This window comes from Passer montanus, unplaced genomic scaffold, assembly GCF_014805655.1.
Source record: "Passer montanus isolate IOZ18808 unplaced genomic scaffold, ASM1480565v1 scaffold12, whole genome shotgun sequence".
NCBI lineage: Eukaryota > Metazoa > Chordata > Aves > Passeriformes > Passeridae > Passer > Passer montanus.
In genome coordinates, this window is record NW_024358722.1 from 14,253,087 (window position 1) to 14,271,306 (window position 18,220).

The window sequence follows — 18,220 nt, forward strand, 5'->3', positions numbered from 1 at the left end:
TTATTAGCCAGGGCTAGATGGAAGGCTTCTTAGGAGACAAGCTTTTATAACACCCTGCTGAATTAAAAAACAACAGCCAATAAAGTATCATCTGCAAAAAACCATAGAGACAGAAAATTTTAAGAAAAATCATCTCTCTCCCTCCTTGTACAGAGAAAACAAAACCATCCATACATCATCACCAGACCAGCAGTAATCAGACACACTTGTTTTTTAATGGACATTTTTCTTCTAAGAAAGATGTTTATAGATCAGTTAAAATTATGAAAGATGTCTATCAGTTGGAAAGGACAACACATGCAGTATAGTTTCTGCTAATCTGTCTGGAAAGGGAGTGAAAAACAACAGATGCATTTGAATTTGTAAAGGCTTAGATATAATCATCTTTTGTCTTTGGAATGCAACGGAAAAAACCTGCAATTCCAGTATTAAAGGCAGGTCCCACAATACAGAACTGATTTTGAATCCAGTCTGTCCTACAGTTCATATGTACATTTGGGTCATAAAAATCTCATTTATATATCCTGTTCCCCTATTCTTGGCCATCTCTCCATTATAACATGATTGGATAAACTAATATACAAAACCCATTTGTAAGACCTATTCCAGGATACACTCTATGGGTCTCAAGAGATTCTTTATTGTTCATGGCTCCTCCTATAGATTTGGAAGTTAAGGTCTTTGTTCTATTCAGATGGTCTGCTGATTAAATACATTTCTAATGCTACTCTACTTCTATCTTAAGGGAACCCCAAGCTCACTTAACCTTGTTTTTTTGCTCCCACCTAGAAGTTGATCAGCAGGTTTTTACCTTTGGAGAAGTGCAGAGGGCAAAACCACATGCAAGAGCAAACTAGGAAGCATAAAAAAGGCTAATAATTTTCTATTAAAGAGGTGATGACAGCTCTTTAGAACAAGGGCCAGAATATTCTGTAATAGTGATTTATTTAGCTGTAGTGCTAAAATGGCCACTTTCTGCATCAATTTTTTTCAACATTTGGACTGGAATAAAATGCTAAATTATTGCATAGAAATAAGATGGGGAACAAACCTCATTTCCCTAAACGCATCAGGTCATCAACATATAACATCTTAGAGGAAATATCGGCAAAATAAGAAAAAAAAAAGCTCGCCTTTTTCTTTACAGAAGCAGAATTTGCATTACTGCAACAGAAGCACAGGTTTAAATACAATATCCTGAGGGAACTTAAGGTCTTCTTCCTAATGTAGATTACAGTCTAATGCAGAGATCACCTTGTGGGTGCTTTGCCTCTCTTTTAAAGCCACAGATGCCATTTCTCCTCGCTTTCACAATCATTAGGCTGGAGCAGTTACAGCAAGTGCTCATTTGGAAGCACTTTATTAGGAAACCATGTAGGATACTGTTATCTACCATTTCATGCAGCCTAGCAGTGGCAAATGAGCTCTTCCAGCAGCAGGATACCTACCAGCTACCCTCAGCCCACCCTGCAGAATTTCTCAGATCATATGAGAAAAACTCCTGGCCAAGTCAGTGGTTCAAGTTGTCTCTCTATCTTCCAGCTTTTTGGTCTCTCAGGCACATCTAAAACTCATTTTCCAACTCCCATTTTCTTTCTATATTAAAAGGTTCTTTTCCACACAGGACCAGTAGTTTCCTTTGTGTACATGTAGATTATATGACCACCACCACCCCTCCACCCACCAAAACAAAAATACATTGGGGATTGCAATAAACGTATATATGCAAGTTAATAAAAGCAGTCAGAGGTGGAAAAACACGGGACACAATGAAACACTTTCTGACACAGGTGCTTGCCCAGCCAGGAACCCATTAGCACCTTGTCACAAAAGCCCCTAAGCACACAAAAATATAAATTTGAAAGTCATAAAAACCAATGGACACACACAATTAAGTGACCAATGAAAACCTGTCATCTTCTCTCCTTCTCTGGAATATAGCCAGAAACAACTGGTGGGAAGGAAAAGAAATTTGAGAATACCTCAGCCTGAACTTCTAATGTTTACTGCCAGGAAGGAAAAGCTAAAAAAAAAACAAAAAAACCACCAAAACCCAAAAAACTACAAAATGCAGCAAAAGGGTGGGAGAGAGAAGGAGTGGTTTGCAGCAATATCTCCATTAATTTTATGAGACTTACAAAATCTGAAGCCTGGTAGTGACTACTGATTTCATAAGCTCTAGGGGAAACACACTGAGCATCTCCTCACTTTTTCATACAGAAAAAGCTGCAAAGTGTCTGACAAAGAACCAGCGTCTCTACTTCCACTGTCCCAGCTTCCCCTAAAATCACTTCACCTACTGTGGCCACAACTACCATTCTCCAACCATGTTTCCTGTACCTTGGTTTTCCTACTCCTCCACTTCTGTCACTGCTCAACAAATCCCAAGTCTCCTACCTTCAAATCCAAAGCTTCACCATGGCATGAAAACTACTTAGATCTTGGCTGTCAAACTTGACACGTAGTGAGCTTAATGCTTTATCTAACTAAAATTCTGTTCTGCTGCGTTTCTCGAGCCAAATGTCCCTGGTCATAGTCTTTGTCTTCAACATCCATTCAAAATCTGTTTAAAACTTGTTTATCCTTTCTAGGATTCTACTAGGAGTCCACCCATGTGTAACTTCATACTATAAGCCTTTAATTATGAAAAAGAAAAAAGCCTGCATGAGAAATCAACACACCCACTCTTACTAACACACCCCTCCCCACCCTGTTTGTCTTGATTACACATACTTAGATGGGAAACTGTTAATTATCACCAATTATGGAGCAATTGTCCTTGCTGTACTACCCCACCATATTAAAGATTGCATAAATATGGTAAAATAAGATGGCCCTTGATGTAAAGAGCTTTTGGCAATTTGGTTCTAGAGAGGACTCTCCAGGTATTTGCTGCCCAAGACACCTCTCTGGAACCCCTTTCCTGTTCATCATACAACAAACACGGGAAAAACCTCAAGAGAAAACAGTCCTCTAAAAGTAAATGTCAAACAGAAACATATTTTGACAATGATTCTAAAATGAAAGGTTGGACCAGTTCAGTGATTTTCATAGGATCCACAGTTTCTCCCCCACTCTGTTCATTGCACAGTAACTGCAAAGCACAAAAAGACTTGGAAAACAGATCTGAGAGACACTTGGAAATACCCCTGTTTTCAGGGCTTAAGAGAATTAAGGCCCTGACTCTTCCACTAGCACAAATCAGAAATAAATGCAGAGAGTCACCTGACATTATGCTGCTGTAAAACACGTACGCAGCTGGGATGTTGTGCTTGCTTCAGTGGAATAACTCCAGTGACACGTGCGGATTGACATGCAAATAAACCTCTTGAAATTGCACCAAGAGAGGTGGAGAGAGAAAGACAATCTTGATTAAAAATTTTTGAAGGACACTACTATGAGGTGCTTAGTTATGATCAGCTCAACATAAATTATCATATAACCCATTTTCAATGAGAATGTAATATGAGCTAAATTTTACACTGATTTATAGCTTATGAAAGCTGCACTGAAAACCCTGCTTGTTTCACAAGTCTGGGTCAGTGCAGAATTTAAGTTTGTTTTCTTTCATTAAACAGCTACAATTGCACATTAGAGGTGGAAGGTCATAGAAATAGCAAGAAGAGGACTTTTAAAAAAAATCATCCCATGTGAGGAAAAGATTAATTCCCTGTGCAAAGTCCTCAACCTGTGTTCAATTTATCCTGAATCTACTGCAATGATGCCATTTCAAAGATGAAGATGTAGATTTTGACAAGAAATACAATAATACAAGTTATGTCTCAGGTCTCTGCCTTATATTCACAGATTCTTGATTCCTCTTTTCAGACAAAAGGTCCCTACCTGGATTAAGTTCCCATTTAGTTCGGCAATCTGCAAAAAGCAGGTGGTAGCCTACCTTAGACAGCAATGACAAATGCTTTTTTTTCTCCTCCTTTTCAAACCTGCTTCAGAAGTGCTGTGAAATCTCCTGCTAAAAACTACACAGACTCTAGCAGAGTCCACATTCTGGTCCCTGTTGCAGTGTACAGCCAAAGAAACAGCAGAAAGTTTGATTTATTTGACTAGTGCAAATGAGATCAGAGTCAAAGCTCAGAGCTGAGACTGCGTAACAAGACCAGCAACTTGCAAAATTTATTATTACAAGGCTGTCCCATACAAAAAAAACAGTCACATGTGGGGATTTGGATATTTGAAGAGATTTGGGGATTTTCTGTATATTTCGGGTTTTTAAAATTATCATTACATGTCATTAATCTGTTCAGACATTATCTCTCTTTAATTTTCCTTGTTGCTTTTAATAGTCTCTTTCAGGATATTGGCAAAGTATCTCTCTTCTTTCGTACTAGCTTCACTCATGCAATCCTTACAGCTCAAAGACTTGTGTGATTAATAGCTCTGCCAGCAACTCCTATTTAAAAACTATTCCTATTTTATCTCTTTTTACCCTGTCCCTGATTTTCCTGAACTTGCTGTGCAGAATACCCACTGTCTGTGCCTTCATGCAACCCAAAAACTTTGCAACTTTATTTCTCACCATTCCTTTTCCATTTGAAGATGGTCCTGTTGACTTTGACTGGATAGTAGCCAAGCAATTTAAAAGCACAATCCTACATGAAGTTAAGTGCCCACTGTTGATGTAAGCCAAAAGCAGTCATTTGGCACCTTTGAATGAGCTCAGCACCTTTGCAGGATGGTATCAATGTGTTTTAGCTTGCTAAGCTACATTTTGCTCATGCCCCTGTTTCTCTGACAGAAGTCAGCAATACCTTCTAGTCTTGGATTTCAAGAAAACAGAGAAAGGTATTTAAACAAGCTCACACAGGATGTGTCACCGAGCAGGCAGTGCAGGTTCCGTATTGCAAACCTCCCAGGCGAGGACTGGAAGTGTAAGTTATATTCTCAAAATTATTCTGTCATCCCCTTGACAATTTAATTTTTTTTTTTTTAATACATCTACGGCTTCTAGGCTCTGTTTATGTAGCCATGTCTTTGCAATATCTCATTCAGGTGCAGCACAGAAAAGTCTAACAAACCTGGGCTGGCAGCCAAGCTTGCCAGTGACTGACGCTCGCTTAACTGAGCAAAGATTTGCTCTGCTCCAAGCGGGAACCTGACTACAGAAGGACCAGCAGTGACAGCGAGGGTGCAGGCTTGCATCCTAACAGCACCAGCTCCAGCTTGTGCTCAGGCAAGTGGAACCAGCACTTAAGCTGAATGCTAAAAGGCTCCAATCTTCTGCTTCTTTCCAATTCACCTCCTGTATAAGCCCAGGACTTTTTAGTAAGAGCAGCACATTAGGGTAGTTACATCGCTAATCTGGGCATAATTTTAAGCTCAATGAAAGGTGGTTTAAATGTTGAAGGAGGAGCAAAGTAAAGGGAGGCACAGGAGAGCCGAGACGGAGAGGCATGATTTGCTTAGAATACATTTTAAAAAATATACTCTTGCCAGTAAATGACTGAAATAAATCAGTAGTATGAAGTCACTGGTAGCTGGACCTAAAACAGAGTTTATGACCACTTGTTAAGGGGCCAACATAAAGCATAAGCAAAACTAATAAAAATAGAGCTTCCATGAGCAAACAGAATGTTCAGCTGTTAGAATAAGGTCTTTGGTTTAAATGAAATTACACTTCTCCAAACACAGATTACAGGTGACTTTATCAAAATCTCTGCCCCAGAGGTTTTACTGTCTAACCAGTCAATGAATGGGACTTGTTTGTGAGGGAGAGTAACAGAAGCAAAGATGTGTAAGCAAAGCCTGTACCCAGACTTGCCTAAATTTCTTCATCTCACTTTAAAAAAAAAATCATGCTTTCCATGGAGAGCAACTGAAGAACTACAGCTTTCATGTAAGCAATTCAATGATTAAGAATTGTCCCCTAATCTCTTTTTTGTTTTTGTTTGTTTTTAATCTACCTTTTTTTTTTCAAGTGATGAAAGATTTTGTGAAATGAAGGTAATTACAAAAGGTAAAACACTCTGATGGTACAGGTGGACTACAGAACTGTAGAAAAAAAGGCAGAGTTGGTCTCATGCATATGATTTCATCAGTATGCACACAGTTTTGGAATCCAGTCTCTGATGCTTTTCATTCTTTGAAAAGTTGCTATTACCCTGTTTACCAAACATACTAGTAATGTACTGGTCAAAGAAAACATGTTTACATATCCAGTGGTCTGATGTTGGGTTTGACATGCATGAACCACTGTAACCAAGCTGTGGGCAGCAATGAAGTTAGCTTAGCCTGTGGACTGAGATAACCCCTTAAACTTTTCATCTCTTAAAACTTTGGTTTACATTTCAATTAGGTCACAAGCAAAATTCATTTGGTCATGTCAATCTACAGATCACATATCTTGATCATAAAAATCATCACAGAGCTAAGTACAAATGGTAATCTCAACAGCGGGCTCTAAATTAGAAATGCGGGGGTGGGTTATGCATCTCTACTATCTGTTTTCAGTAATCCGTCCACTATGCATTATTTTTTTCCCTCCCATCCGTTATTCTTAAGTAAATATATAAGTGAAAATAAAAATAGCCCAACTGAGGTATCCTAAGAAATAAAACGTTAGTGGGAACAGGCAGGAAAAGAACAAAAGTAAATGTTCCTCAAAGAAAGGTCTTTTGATCCATAAACATAGAACCATAGCATTATTTAGACTGGAAGATCAAGTCCAACCATAAACCCAGCAGTACCAAGTCCACTACTAAGTCATATCCCTCAGTGCCACGGCACGGAAGAGATCTTGTGGCCAGATCTCTCCTCTGTCTTTCAGGAGACACAAAACAGAAGATCACCAAAAACTTTTTGTCACCATTAGTATTGCAATGGCTTTTTTTTTTCTTCTCCCCTCCCTCTCTCTGGGATTTTTTGAACGTGGATCTTATAATTGAAAGCCAGTGGATTAAGCATAACACATCTAACTACTGTGAACACCCAGTCTCCCGCAAGGCTGAATCCTAACAACTCTGTTTTCTGCCTACAGTATGTGCAAGCAAGTGGAACCACCACATGCACTGCATGCTAAAGGCCACAGCCTTTGTCTTCTCCAAGTTCTGTCTATTTCAGAGGCTAACATGCTGCAATTAGTCTAATTAATGTGAAACAATGAGCTGTGTTACCACTTATCAAATTGATTGTTCCCCTATCAAAACAAAACAGGCTGGCTTTTTGATGTAATTTCAAGAGATGATTTGAAATGTCATGTTGCTGCAAGCCAATTACCTTATGACTGGAGTCACGGTCAACAGAATACATAATTAGCACGAGTTTGGGAAGGCTGCTTACTGCTAGTATGCTAATTAACTGTCTTTTGTCATAAAACAAAAAGGTTGTAGCTAGGGTTGTGAAATAGGTCTTTTTTATTTACATTTCTTTGTGCTTATCAACGTGAGGCATGACAATGCAAAAGAATGGAAAATTTTAATTCCACTACTTCAAATTAATAGCGAGCCGCAAGGTCAGGCGCAGCAATGGGCTGCGAGCAGCGCTCGGCTCTGCCACGCATGATGCACGGCCTGCACCCCCTGCCCAGGACAGCCCAAAATCAAGGACCCAGTGAGCCTCACACCAAAGAGCCACTGAGCAGCACCTAGGGGACAACTAATAGGCATGTGATGGGTTCCAGATGCTCCTTTCCCTAAGGGAGAGGAGCAGTGACACCCGAGTGTGCTGACTGCCATCCCGCCACACCTCTCCAAAAGCACCCTCCAGAAAGCTGGAAACACTGAACTATAAACAAGTGGCATTATTACTTCTGCTTCAGTGTGGTGCTCACAGAACGCTTAACAAGGGTGTGCAGGATAGCAAACGAACCTTGCCTGTAACTAAAAAGCTTCATAACTCAGCTGCTGCCACCTCCTCTCTGTCGCCTCATTTGTGCGATAAATTTTGTATTCCTTGGGCATTCGTTAAAGATCTGATCCTGCATGGCACTGGGTGCCCTCTATACCTATAGGTTTCAGGGGAAGCTGAGGAGCTCATTACTTTGCAGGATAAAGATCCACCAGAAAGAATCCAAACTTAAAAGCTGGCTGTCAGCAGCTCCCACTCTGCCTTCCCTCATCCCAGTGCTGCTCCACATGCCATCACACAAGGGAAACTGAGGGCAGAAATTAGCTTAGTGAATCATCGCTAATTCCTACCAATTTAAATTCTGGTTTTCTTTTTCCTGCCTATAATTCAGCACTTTATTTAAGGTTTTGCTTGGCCTGAGCGAGTCCCAAGAGCAAGGTCTGGAATTGCTGGAAGTTTTAATGATGTTGTTTCGCTAGCAGTTGCTTACGAATCCTCCTATTTGTTGTAAAAACTATTTTGTTTCTCTGTGCATGCTTGGTTTGAACCACTATAGAGATAACTCTCATGCTTCTTGATAGCCCTTAAAAGCAATAGAGATGTGCAAATCACTCTCTTATAGAGAGAGGAAATTAAGTGTTCAAAACCTAGATCAAAAAGTTGTTAAGCTGGCCTTTTCTGATGACTTCATTTAAAGTCAAACCCAGTCTACTCCAGGTTTGCACAGAATCATAAAGTTTCAAGTCCAGAAATCACACAGAGTGGATCACCCTTAAAATCATGATATGAAATCAGTAGGCACTCCTAAATTATTTTCCTGATTTCTCTTCCAATCCAAGTGAAACTCAGAGTGCAATGAAATAAGGTATGCATGCAGGAAGGCTAAATTTTTATCTCAGATGATGAAACCTATAACGAACAGGAAAACACTATTTTCTTCTGATGCTGTCATTTACTAGAATCAACATCATCCTTCCTGTCTTTATTCAGCAGAGAAAACAAAGCTAATCCCAATTTCTAAAGAGCTGGCTAATAAAGGAGTCAAGGGATCATTAGTCTAATTAACTCATTCCTGTTTTCAGTTTACATTTCATTATGCTATTACACTCTTTGAAATGTCAATTTTTAAATACCATAGAAAACTGTTTAACATATAGACACTATGTTCAACAAATGTGAGACATATAGAACAGTTACTCAATACTAGTAACTTAATAGTATCCTGGTATGCAACTCAGTATCTCCCAGCCAAAGAATTATTGCAAACTTCATTTATTGATACCAAAATCAGGGAAGTATTTCAGTGACACTTGGCCCCTTGCTTAATGGCAGTGCTTTTACTACCTGAGTATTTTGTAATAGTCAGGTAGATGTCTATACATCCACTTTTGGTAATCAGACCATTTTATTCTGCACAAAAATAGATCAGGATATGAACCTACAACCTCCTGCCAGTTGTTTTTTTTTCCTTCTTCTTTTTATTGGGTGTCTTTCTATAGCTTAACATAATGAGTCACTTACTGCACTTTAAGTCAATTTTTAAATTGATTTAATGAGTTATCAAGTCATTTACTGTCTCTTAAGTCAATTTTTAAATAAACACAACTTCTGTTAAATTGATGGTAAGTTCTGTAAACAGAGGTTTGAAAACAATCGGCCTCAGTTAACAGCATGGACTTCCCTGCTATGCTTGCACAGGCAAGTACAAATTTCATAAAACAAATTAATGATAAAGGTGAAATATTACATAATGATACCTGCAGACAAAAGCAAATAGGAAGGAAGCAAGCCTGTAAGCACACACACACCAACAGGCATTTGTCTGTCTGTACCTGAGAACATTTCACGTGCACTGGTTTCCTTCCTACTGGGAGCATACAGCTCCTACATAGCATTCAACGCAGTAAACCACTAAATGTATGTAACACTACACACGACCTGTCCCCACACATCTCCTGAACTGCTCACGTGTTTAAATTAGACTCAAACCACAAACTGTTGGACCACAGCCTGAAGGATGAAGACATTTTGCCAGTATGCTTCTCCAAGCTGAAATATCCACAGGAGTTTGGGATACCCCACTAATTAAGATGGGCACAACTGGCACTATTTCCTTGGTATCTCCTCTTCTAAATAATCCTAGTGGATGTGAGAGCCTTTTCTGGTGTGTCTGAGATCTATCAAACCCCTTTTTAAAACCTCCTGATATCACCTGGACCATACCTGCAGCAGAAACCTCACTGGGCAATTCCCTGGAAATTTTAATTTCAAAGGTCTGGAATTTTGTCTTCTGAATAGCCTGCTGAGACCTCTAAAGCACATATACAACACCCTCAAATCATGACAGCATGCTGATATAAGTTCAGCTCTTCTGGGCTGTAGGTGCTACAGAAAGGACAAGATGTTAGTTTTAATACCCAACCTGTTCAGTCTGTTGCAGGAAAAGAAGTTGTTGCTGGCTCCTAGCAAACAGAATGTGAGACTAGATATGCCACTGGCTGAGGGAAAACATGCAGCTACTCACGGTCACTGGCTTCTGTAGCTGTCCTTGCACTGTGGAAGGAACAAGGGTGCAGCTTTACACACAAAAGTTTGGACGGTATATCTGGGAATAGGGGTTTGCATTAGGAATCCCTATCCTGGTGAGACACATGACTGCACCTCCGGATGAGAGAGGGATGAAGAGATGTTTATCAGAACTTGAAACTGAGGGGAAACTTAAACAATGGCAACCATGCGCACCATGGAATCCATGCCATGTGGTTTTGGGTTCACAGTATAGAGATCCCAGATCTGCAAGAAGCAAAGAGTATGATACCAATCTGCTTTTTGTCACCAGCAATAGTACACTTGAGGAAAAGAAGTGCCTTTGAAAAGATGTAAAGGAAGACCATGAGTGCAGTATGTGAATAATTTTAATGGTTTAACAAGGATTAAACTGCATCCATTAAATTAATGTATTTTAAGAAAGTTAATGAAAAATTACATATCTATCTGTCCAAAACATAATACATAGATCTTTAATGTAATCTCTGCTTTAGGAGGATTGAATCCAGATAGGAACTGTGGCTAAAAAGGTACCTGATAATGCCCCTGGAATAAGAGGTGAGCATTAGCTCTCATTAATTCATGTTCTTAGTGTTATTTGGCTCCATGGGCTGCCCTGATGTGATGTAACAGAACGTGGCATGCCAGAATGCATCACAACATGTTTGGAATTGTAAAAGCACACAGACCCTTAACAACTAAACTTCCCTGCAGCCCCTGGTATGGAGTTCAACATTCCTGATCAGGCACTGTCTCAGCTTTATTATCAACATGTTATACCTCCCACTGCTTGTTCAATGAGTATTTTCTCTCATCTGTTTTCTAAACCAGCCAAAGGAGGTCAATGTACCCTAATTTAAAAACAAAGAACAACGCTTAAAGCTTTAACTAACTGGGATTTTTTATTCTCTTCCCCTCCATGTATTTTTATCACCCAAATCTAGCATTGCTGAGAGAAGACCAAGGCGATTAGGAGATACACACAGTTATTTTAGCAAACCACTTAAAAAAAAAAATTGGACTTGAAAGATGCCTGAAACATTAGAGCAAAAGCAAACATGAAGGAAGGAGCTGTGCCATCGTACACCCCGTCTAACAAGGTATTGAGCACCAAAGCCCAGGGGACTCTTGGTACTCTCACTGCGAAGACTAGACAAGAGCACTCGCGCAGGACACAGCAGGAATATGAAGGGACGTGAAGTGAGCAATCCCAGCAGACAGCCTGTTGAAATGTCAGTCAGGCACTCTGCCTCTACCACCTTTCACAGAGCTAAACATCTCTTTATGTCAGAACAAATTGGGCAATCCTCAAATCTTTTTTTCCTCTCCCCTGACTTCAATGCGGCGCCGAGTGCTGGGAAGGAGCGCGGGAGGTAGCGCGTACAGACAGTTCACTTCAGTTCACATGAAAGCGCCCTGACACACTACAAGGCTGAATACTGATATTGGCAACTCTTACAATCTTATCAGAGAGGCAGGAGCAGCAGCAGCCGCCGTGCTGCAGACCTTCCCCCTTTCCAATTACGCCAGGTGGCTGTTGCTTTCCCAAGCATCCTGCGACGTCCTTTGAAAGCAAACTCCTGGGCTTGATCAAAGGCCACAAAAGCAAACACAGCATTTCTGTATTTATAAGCATATTTACTTCTGTCATCTTTTTCTAGTTTTCACTCCCACCTTCCCTCACTAGTCCATTAAGGAAGTCTAATTTTAACTAACATCTAACACAGTGCTCAAATACACACTGGTGAGTAACCACAATCTCATTTTAAATCATTTGCTTTCACTTACAAAATTCTGTACAGGGTATTTGGCAGGGGTTTTTTACTAAAAACCATACACATAAGTTATTTTTCCAGGAGAACAATAGAGAAACCTTCCCCTTAGAGAGTTCTTAGTGTGATTGTAAGAAGATGCATGAATTAATGTGATTGATTTCTTTTTAATTTGATCCAACACATGAAAACATTACTTCAAAAATAAGCAGCCAATGTACATTCTTTAAAAAAAAACCATAAGAAACCAGAAAAGTTGAGCCAGCCAAGACATGAACCCTGTGAAGCTGCCTGCAAGAAGAGCAAGATTAACTTGCTAACTCCACACTTACATTATAAAGGTGCTGAAAGTATTATGAAGTACCTATCTGAGCAAACCCCAAACAAAAGACACACCCCAAACACCAGAGAAGTCCCTCCCCTGACAAATAAACCCTGAAAAAAATGAAAGTGAATATTCAATAAGAAAATATAAATAATTGGCCACTGCCGTGCCTACTCTTTAAATCAGAGATTTATTGTAAGCATGATCATTTGTGCAGAATGATCAATTTTGAAGACTTAATTCTGGCTATCTTCTAAAAGCTGCCTAGCATTTCTAATATTAATTGATGATAGTTAAAGATCAGATGCATTTCACCACAATTTTAAGTTTCTGTTTATGATATTCAGGCAGGTAAATGCCTGTGTGTATGGAAGAGACATTACCAGACCATTTATTGCCCATTACTACCAAGAGAAGAAGCCCATACTGGAACAAACAGTGCAGCATTTCTGGCATTTGTTAAAGGAAGAAAGCTTTATAAGAAGAAAGAAATACCACTGATTTTTACAGGTGTTGAATAAAGATAAGCTGAAAAAGGGGTTCCTATTTTAAGCTTGGTGATAGCTAAAAATGCATTCAAATATGTTCAAAAGCAATCTGAAGTCTCCTAAACACGGGTGTTTAAAAGTGTTCAAGAAAACAGTAAAAATGCAAATATTTGTCACATTATTGTAGGATATGGGACAAAAATGCTCATAAATTCAAAGAACCCTGCTGAGGCAAACTGCATTTCATTTAAATATGACATTATTTGGGAGTCATTAAAATAAAAATAATGTTTATCGGTTGCATTGTAAAGGTTACTGTGAGAAAACAGCCAAAGTTTGCCTGAACTCAAATGAGTGCTGAAAAGGACTGAGAGCATAACACCCTTAATTTCAATTGTTGTAGCTGTGCCATGGGAAATAAAAAGACTAAATGTAATTGATGACTCACTATTATAGAAATACTACAGTAAAACTAATGAGGATGTATCAGTATTTTCAAGACTCTTGGTCCAAGAGCCTAATGTATTTCATACACATTACAATGAGAAAAATTAAAAAAGAAAAAATAAAAAGGGTGCCAATAGTGACTGCTAACTTTTCACTCAGAAATGTGTTAAATCCCAAGAAGAAAATATACACTGTCTTATGATTGCTAAAATACGTGTAACAGCCATCATCCCTCTGTTCAAAGATCTTTCCTGATTTTTTTTATTAACAAACCTATGTAATGAGACACTTAGGCTATACAGAAGTAGGTTAATATGTTTGGTTTAATATTAAGAGCCTAAATCTCATTATTAAAAGCATCCAACCTTGTTGAAGAGAGATGGCTTCTAGCTGTAGCCACGAAGAGCCTTCCGTAATGCAAGTTAAAATTCTTCTGTTTACATTGACTTGCACAAGCCTGTATATACTCCTAAAAAACATTGTGAAATAATGCTAAAGGACCCCCCAAAACCCTAGAATTGCCATTTTGAACCTTAAACCTTTCCCTGCATTCTGAACCATTAATTGCTGGTTATTTGTACATGGAAATCAAGATCTAGATGCACACAGATCCCTTGATTACAGAGACATTCAGTCAGTGGCTTTACTACTGTGAGTAGTTTTTGGTGAAGCAATCAAATTAAGCATCCCATTAAATATCTGATGTAGGTAAATCAGGTCTTAAAATTTGATCCATCTTGCATCTCCATCTCTTAGACTTGATTGTATTTGTGAAAATCAATCATGCCCTTTACTTAGTCCTGCCTTAATTCTGACAATGAATTTAAACACATCACATATAGCACTTTTATGTGGTTTAAATTCAGCTATGAAGACCATTACGGTTCTGAGTTACAATAATTCTGCATTGCACCCCTCTAAAGAGTGTCTTGCTTGGACTGCCCATGAAATGGTCTTACTTCCAACCCATTTTTTGTGTTTCTTTCCAATATGTCCTGAGCCACACAGTCTGAGGGGACAGGGAAAAGGGCAGGGATGTTACACTGCCTCTCAGTGCTGCTCAAATGCTGAAGTTAAGCAGATGCATATTTACAATGCAACAGCCTATACCTAACACAGCTTCCTGAAGCTATTAAAAGTGGACACACAATAACTGTAAGCAGAATTTGGCTTATTGTCTCCACAGATTTGTGCTAATATACCAGTGTCTCAAGACATCACTTCATTTTCATAACAAGGAGGAGATTTAATTTCTGCGGATTTCTATAAAAAGCAATTTGGAAACTTCTCAACAATGATATTGCTTCCCATAAATGCCAAATTGGTAAAAACATCATAAGAGGAAAACACAGAACACTGACAATATAATTTTTTCCAACTTAAGTACCACCATTATTCAAAGACATTATGCTGCTAAGTATCCAAATAATTCATTCATTTTAAGGATCAAAAGCATAATATTATTTTGTTAAATTAAGCTCTTGCTTTCCAAATCCCTCTTTTCCACTTAAACTGAGGGAATAAAGGCAACTGAAAACACATCTGTGCAAGGCTTTTCAGCTTTCAGGGGTTGTTACTGCTCTGGTTGGGGTGTGCACTTCCCTTTTTGCTGATTACCAAAACCCAGAAGTAACTGCAATAACAATTGTAAATCCCTGCTTCGGATGATAAAATGAGCCTCAAATATCATAATCTCATTCCCACCTTCTACGACTTGCAGGAAGGAGAAGGCTGGTGAGGGAAGCCATCATTCACCTCCAACTTATTGGTACTGCTGTAATACAGTCTCTCCAGCTAAAAGGAATTGTAACAACTGAAAGTGACTGTTTAAAATTATATCAAAGATCAACATTTCTGACTGTGGTAGCTTGGGGCGGGGGCGCAGAGGGTAGATAGCCTGGTTTTAAGCATAACCTATGAACTGAAGAACATCAGGACTTTGTGGTCATTTAACACTCCCTATAAATGAAGACTTGATAACCATTATTGATCTCAGTTTTCCTGGAAGAAGATCCCTGGGCTCAGCAGTGAGCAGTTTTGCTTCTCTTAGTTCATAAATACAAGAATAGGGCTATTGCTCAAATGCCACCTTAACTGCCAAAAATGAAATAAAAGTAAATTTCAGTGCAGTGTGGAAAGCAATACAGGTGTATTTCCACAGGGTTTTTCTGAGTAGATAGCCCAAGGTTAATATAATCTCAAATTTTCTTATGGGAAATGCGGAATTGCCACAGCTGACCCCAGTATCATTTAAAAGTATTTTCTTTGTGAAAGCCTACCTACTCAAACCATAGAAGTATGTAAGTTACTATTCTTATTTATTTATTATATATATCTTCCTTGTGCTACCGTGGAACTGGAATACCTCTGCACATTAATGAACTCAGCCTAACAACATGTAAGATGGGACTATGAGCATTTCTGCTGCCCAGGCAAGAAGCTGAGCCAGGGAATAGGAAGTGTTGGGTTGTTGTACCTGCAACACAACTGTGTTACCAGAAACATCTGGGAATGCCCATTGTCTCACCTGTCTTATGTTTTGTCATTCAAAGCTTTTCCCCATTTTCCTTCTTCCTAGCTACTTCTCCTGAAAATTCTGCTATAGGCTCATCAAATCAAAAGCTGATTTAAAACTTTCTGTGGAGCTGCCAGAAGCACCTCCATCATTGAAAATATATTATCACAGGATTTAAACAGAGAAAATTAATCCTCTCCCTCTTTCCACTTTTCTTTCCCCAAAATGAGAAAAACCATCTCTCCATCTCCAGACTCCCAGGTCAGATTAAACCCAGATGTCAAAGGAGGGACCTAGAAAGAGGTGCACATCCCTTCCAATGAGGATTTAAGGAGAAGCTGCATGAGTAGATGAACTGTTGAACTCAGTCCTCTGTCTTAAAAATACATTTCACTGGGATTGCTAATGCATGATATAAGTACCCAAAAGATGCAACAAAATTCTGAAATATGAATTAAGGACGTATTGCCATCTCCAGCAAAATAATAAAAGTACAGAGATTAAGAGGCAAGCATATATTTTTGAATTGTAGAATAGGTTTATAGGTCTTCTAATAACAACTTTTATTCAAACCTTACATAAATAGGCTTATATGATACAAATATTATGTGGGCTATGTGGAAACTACAAGGTCCCTAATCATGTTTAGGGATTACTTGACAGAACAGAGACATTTCATTCCTATTGGACCTAGGGATTACAGCAAAGAAACATCTAATATTCCATTTTTTAATTTCATGCATTTTTTATTTACTTTTAATGATGCTGTATATATTCATCATCCTGAAATATTAAAACAGTATGAAAAAAGTAATAAATTGGTGGAAAATTTAGGGAATGGGAATGCAACAGCACGCAAATCATACACTATCAAGTGCTTGATACACATTTAAAATTACTGTCTAGTACAGCAAAGCCAAATTCCTGGCAGATTTCTGAAGCACAAAGTCACAATAAGAAGATCAGCAGAACAGACTGAAATAATAGAATATTCATCCCCCTAATCCATATGCAATTCTTTAGGGCTTTTTTTTAACAATGCATATGAGGTCTGACTGTATTCAGGATTTAAATAAGTTGTCTCTCTCTCTCTCTCAGACACACACACTCTGTATATTTATTAAAAAAAAAGTATATACAGTTATCATTTCTGCTCTACTGCACCCACATTGACAAGGTTAGCACATCTCCTCACACCTCAGATGAAACAATAGCATTTTAAACAACAAAAGTGTTAAAAGAAATACATTTATTCATACCATTGAAACCTCCTGCAACAGCTGTGTTGAAAGGAAGAAGTCCAGTTGCCTGGAAAAGGGATTTTTTTTGTTTAGTATTTTTAACTCTTTCCTACATGACTCTGAAAAATTACTGGTTAATTTAAAGCAATATTACAGTAGTTCCTGGCAATAAAATGTTGAAATCAGTATTAATTCTTTGAGATCATGCCTATCCCTCCAGACAGATGTAATTTCAGATCTGGTATTATATAAAGAGACTTAGAGACAAGTAAATCATCACTCAAAAGACAGATGCTGATGATGAGGGTGGTCCATGCACAAAACGTGCTTGAGGACAGGAGAGGTGGAAGTGGAGTTAAAACTTCCATTGCCATGCTTGGGATTACCAAATTACTTTCAACCAGTGCAAAGACACAACTGAGCCATAGATGTTCCTCCAAACAGGAGAGTATGAAGAAATTAATCCCCTGTCATACAGAAATCCAAAGTCTGATTCTTAGATCAAGCAGGTTTTGCACAGGTTTAACTCCCTGATTAGGCTGCGAAATATCACCACCCCACACTCATTGTATAAGTGATATAAAATGAAGATATAAAATGAATGTACCCAAACATAAGACATTTGCACCAGTAATGTATGTGTGGACTTGCTAAATAACGGCGCTCACATGTGATAATTATGATGGCCACATGCAGAAAGCAGCTTTCACAACCACCAGGACAGCTCTTGTCACAACTCTGTTAGTGAGGCGAAGGAGGACAGGTGATGGTACATGAAAAGCCATCTGGTAAGTGAGAAAGAGCAGCCACATCCTGTCGAAACCTGAATACCCAAATGTAGCCACCGGCTATTTGTAGTAACGGGTCTCATGAGAAATGGCCTGGGGGTGTCGATTGCTGCCGAGCATTTTCCAGGACTCTGGGTTCCTACCTGGGGTGGGCCATGCTGGTCCAGCCCTCTTGAAATCATGCTCTTGTGCTATTAGCCAGACTGTGATATCAGTTGACATTGCTATTCACATTGCAAGGTTACTTTTAATTCAACATAGGCTAAACAAGCAATGTAAAAACATATTTAATGA

The 18,220-nt window shown here is 38.8% G+C and overlaps 1 protein-coding gene across 21 annotated transcripts in view; it reads right to left on the reverse strand.

Annotated features, from left to right (window-relative positions):
• The window catches only part of ESRRG (estrogen related receptor gamma), a 389,280-nt gene that overhangs the window by 201,533 nt on the left and 169,527 nt on the right, over positions 1–18,220 (reverse strand). The window contains exon 1 of one of the 21 annotated variants that reach the window (XM_039697949.1): positions 17,157–17,205. The exons of the other annotated variants lie outside the window; for them this stretch is intronic. The gene's annotated coding sequence lies outside the window, so the exon portion shown is untranslated. Of the gene's footprint in view, positions 1–17,156; positions 17,206–18,220 lie in introns of those variants that run through there. 21 annotated transcript variants of the gene reach the window in all.